General features: G+C 34.7%; 1 long non-coding RNA gene across 1 annotated transcript; it reads right to left on the minus strand.

Annotated features, from left to right (window-relative positions):
• Window positions 1-245: 245 nt before the first annotated feature.
• Window positions 246-2,703, minus strand: LOC113360949. Its single transcript, XR_003364882.1, has 5 exons — window positions 2,686-2,703; window positions 2,418-2,500; window positions 2,241-2,293; window positions 1,273-1,374; window positions 246-292 (listed from the first exon to the last, which is right to left on the minus strand). It is a non-coding gene; the product is annotated as an uncharacterized LOC113360949 (long non-coding RNA).
• Window positions 2,704-4,934: the final 2,231 nt, after the last annotated feature.

Consider the following 4,934-nt stretch of genomic DNA (forward strand, 5'->3'; position numbering starts at 1 on the left):
TTGACGTGATATACAGTGTATTTTGTTACCTCGTAGTGCGGGTCGTGTGATATCCATCTTAAGTTCTCTGAGATATTTTCTCCATCGACTTCCAACTCTTTCTCAACCTGAAAGGGGAGAATACAGAAATTCAACTTTCTTGCGACTCTTAGAGAAGCCTTCCCTGGATACTTTGTCGGTAATGGTTTTCGTCGAGACCATTTTGTGAGTGTCAACTAGTGAAGTTTTTGTGAGCTCCAAGCACCCTCCCTTTTATTTTGTTGCTCATAGAGAATATCATTGGCCTACCCTCCTGCGAACACAATCGACCAATTAAAGAAGTTAATACCATACAATGTCTGAAGAAAAGCCTCTGAATTGGCCCATCTCTTTCTTGATTCTTATGTTACCGGATTTTATGTGTTATCAAACATACTGTTATCGATACAACAGTTTTAACTTAAAACTCTTATGTTTTTTAACAAGGAAATTCTCATTCAAAATATTAGAAGAGACTGCGTAACATTTTTACTAGTCAGTCGAGAGCCAATAAACTAAAAACAAGTGGCAAACAGATGTAGATCAAAGTAAAGAAAGAACCTCGTAGAAGTGGCAAACCGATGTAGATCAAAGTAAAGCAAGAACCTCGTAGGAGAGGCAAAAATAAGGGTTGACATACGACCTTATGAAGTCACTGGGGACTCTCCGCACAGGACTCCATCGCAAGAGCCAATTAACAAATCATAAACTACTCTTGAAACCTTGCTATTTAATTAGTCATCATATTCAGGATTATATACCACACTACTGTCTGTGTATTCTGACCAAGAATCCACGCTATGTAAATATCGATGTTAATCACTTACAAATGTCAGGTGAATTGAGAAAATAGGAAGGGCAGCATTGTATAACATGCGATGGCGTCCAAATGTAAGATCCAAACATGATAATTGGTTAAGTACATTTCCATGTACGGACCTTATAATGGACATATCGGTCACACAATCCTTCAACACAAAGAAGGAAATCAAAATACAAACAAAATTTGGAGTACTGACATGTAATCAAAAATTGTGCGAAAGATACAATTAAGACTTGGTATCACTAATACTAAATAAAGGGGATTTTTATCAGAAGCATGAGTTGGTTGATTATCAGATCAATTGGTCCGCCATCTAATCTATAGTCTATACAAATGTTTCTGGTGGCTTATAAATTCTATGAAGAGCTTATCATACAATCACATAATTCTCTGTGCGTGCCACAACAAAATACAGTTAGCGTAACTTGTACCTGCAGAATGGACATGTGACCAATATTCTTTCACCAGTTGACTAAACAACGATCCGTCCTTCTCCATCAACTTGATTGGTTCATCGTACTCCATTATTTTACCTGTAGGATAATAAATAACACTTAAACTCTCCATTTTTAAGCACTATGAAATTCATTTTTCAGGGTCTGATTTTAGTCTTAGGATAAAATGGAACAATATTTAGTCTAACCCATTCATCTGCAAGTCATTGATTACCAGATACATCTGAACTATTCCACATTTTCCACAGACTACCAGATCGACCTCCATTCAACCTTTAGGTTACTGTCAAACCTAAGACAACGAGATCTATAAAAATCCCAAAGGAACACCCCCAAAGAAGCTTTGTAACAAAAAGTACTATAACCCCAAATACCCAATCCACATATCAATCTGATTATTAGTTATTAAGCCAATAAATTTATCGTATAGTCCACAATTCACGAATTCTGCACATTGAATCTGTAAATTTTCTGGTGGAAAACCAAAAGTTAGGTTCAAATTATGAACCAAACAACTCTAGATATTGTGAGGAAGTAAGACCTCTCTTATCAAGATAGGTTCCAAATCTCTTTAAGGTGAGTAGAATCATGGACATTCATAGATTTATAAATTTCAAAATTTATCAGAAGATGATTTCAAAATATACCAACTATATAAATAGTACAAAATGCAAACTGTGTATATTTTTTTCTCTCAATTCCTAGACAAAGGTTCAACCACATACTAATTCTGAATGCAATCATCTACTCAACTATAAACAAAAATGCAAAAAATTGTAGAAAATTAACATCAATCCCATTAAACTATTAATCAAAAAAGAGTTTGATAAGTGAGTTAAAAGAGACTGTTCCAAGAAATAGGAAATGTAGCTGAGACAAATTAATATCGAGCTTTCAATAATTTCACTTTTGAACTGGATTGGAGATCAGATATCTCTACTTACACGCAGATTTCTTAGTTCAAACCAGAGCCCCATCTTTTTCACCACGATAACTACTGTTGAGAAAGCAATCCATCACATTCACAAGTGAGACATTATCTCAAACAGTTAAGAGGTATCAAAATGATGACAAAGATTAGCTCAAACGAGAGGGGAAAAGAAAGACAATAAGAAAATTACCACAAACTGGTGATTATTTCAGACTTCCAGTTGCTGATGGATACCCAAACGTCCAAATCCTTCAAACGAACAAAAACTCACGCCTGCACCAAAATAAAAACCCAATTAGCAAATCAATTTATTTTCTTTCGATGAATACAAGACTCAAATAGTAAGGAATCATACGAAATTATAAAAACAAAGATGTAATCCCCACCAAAGCTTCAAAAGATTGAATCTATATAAAACGTATTTCAAGTAAATAGATGAACATATCAAGCTTACTTACCAGATTAATAGATTTGTGCATTTACAATCCGATGAACTCTAATTTCCTTAATTAGATCGAAAAATTGTAATTTGTAAATGATTTGACTATGAACCGTTTTACGGGTTATACAGATTACCGCATACTGATCACTTATCTGAGGCTAAAGATTTGACTGGGAAATCAAAATTCAGTCACCAACATGCCCTAAAGCTTTGATGTTCATTCTATGTTTATGAGGGGAATCCTTTTGTGGGTTTTTAATGGGAAGAAACTCGTTGTTGTTGATGATGATTTCTTTTTCTCGAACAAAAATCATTCAAACGAAGATTCGAAGATGGGGTTTCGGTTTAGGGTAGAGTTTGGTGAGAGAAAATTATCTTTTGGTGGTGAATGGTATGAACTATGAAATTCCGTTTGTGGGTTTTGTTACAGCTTTGAGTCGAAATAACGCGAAGTAGAAAAATTATAGGCAAAGATGCAGCTAGGGTTCCAGCGGAGGGAAAATAATTCTAGACAAAATTTGGTTGAAATTTCACGGGATTTTGGGCGCCAAATCTTAGTTATTCCCGCCAACAAAGATTGCAATTGTGAAACACCTTGACCAGTGCATACGGATCGATGACTTGTCATAGTTTGTTGTCGTTAGATTTGAAAGAGATGGGACGAGATATGAAAATATATGAAGGGATTAGTGAAAAAGTTTTTGGTGGGAATTTAGAGCGCCAATTTTATGTGAATATGTAATATAAATGGATCCAATTTCCTCTACCCGCTCCGTTTTAATTCTGATATAGGCATCGTAATGTGAATGCGTATGCTTTTGAAATAAAAAGGTAAAAATATACACAGGTCAATTATATTTGTGATCCATATTTTGTTGGAAAATGGGTTCAAATAGAGGATGAAATAAACACAAAGAAATTGTTGTACTCTGGACTTTCAAGAAAAGTCTATTAATGGATAACAAGAAAAGTCGAAGGGATCCAAGTGAAATTGAGCAAAGTCGAGTGACGTTGGGTGATATTGATAAATAACCAAAGAAATCGATGAAATACAGGTGAAGTGGGTGAAATTGAGTAAAACTAATGGACATTCAGTGAAATAAAGGGATAGTCGAGGAAATGGAAGGAATCCCGATGAAAACGAGTAAGGTCAAGTGATATTGTATAAGCTTGATGGATAACAGGCAACATGAGTGTGGTCGATGGACATCCGGTGAAATTGGTGCATCACCGGAGAAACAAATGAAATACGAGTGTAATTCAATGAGGCGTTTCAAGAATTCGTTGAAATATACCGACTCAAAAAACCGTTTGATCCCATTGGATATGCTTAGATATTTATATAAGCAGACTGCATGAAAAGATTATACGACTCTATGATCTTTTGAATCTCACTGGATGCGCATAGAGATTTACATAAGTCGATATCGGGAAAGACTTTTGCAACTCTATAATTTTTTCAAGGCAAGTATATAGCTTCAAAATTTGTTGATTAGTTCCTTAAGATGCCCCACTAAAAAATTAATTATCATATAATCCGAAAAGAAAAGAGAAAACCTAAATAAATATATATTTTTTATGTTTCTCTTATTCCCTCAACTCGACATTACTTTTTTCTCATTTAGACTCGTCAAACCAACCACGAAACTTAGATCGGGAAGAAAGACAAGAAAAGTGAATTCACTTTATGATTTAGACCATCAAAGTGCACATACATATATATCCTCTCTAGGAGTTTAGCGACCCTTGAAGTCTTCTTAAGGATATATCGAGGTACAACCGCATACAAGACTTTATTCAGGATCCGAAAGTCGTTAAACATATGATTCAGGTTGTAGTACTATTACAACTCAGATTCATTGGTGGATTAAGTCCATCTAACTCAATTAGGGTTGTCAGTAAGTGCCATATTACTCGTTATGGATGGTTTATCCATGATCTACTTCAATCTAATTGCCCACAATCTTCCAAGAAGATTACTCGACCATACTTGCTATGACCAATTCTCAACAAATTTGATCCAACTATTCACAATTTTACATAAATCGAAAATCACTAGATCATAGTCGTTATGACTCAATATACTCGTTATGGCTGGTTTATCCACATGATCTACTTTAATCAAATTTCCCATAATCTTCCAAGAAGATTACTCGACCATACTTGCTACGAAGAATTCTCAACAAATTTTATCCAACTATTCACAATTTTGCATAAATCGAAAATCACAATATCATAGTCATTAGGACTAAATATACTCGTTAT

Source organism: Papaver somniferum, chromosome 3 (assembly GCF_003573695.1).
Source record: "Papaver somniferum cultivar HN1 chromosome 3, ASM357369v1, whole genome shotgun sequence".
Lineage (NCBI taxonomy): Eukaryota > Viridiplantae > Streptophyta > Magnoliopsida > Ranunculales > Papaveraceae > Papaver > Papaver somniferum.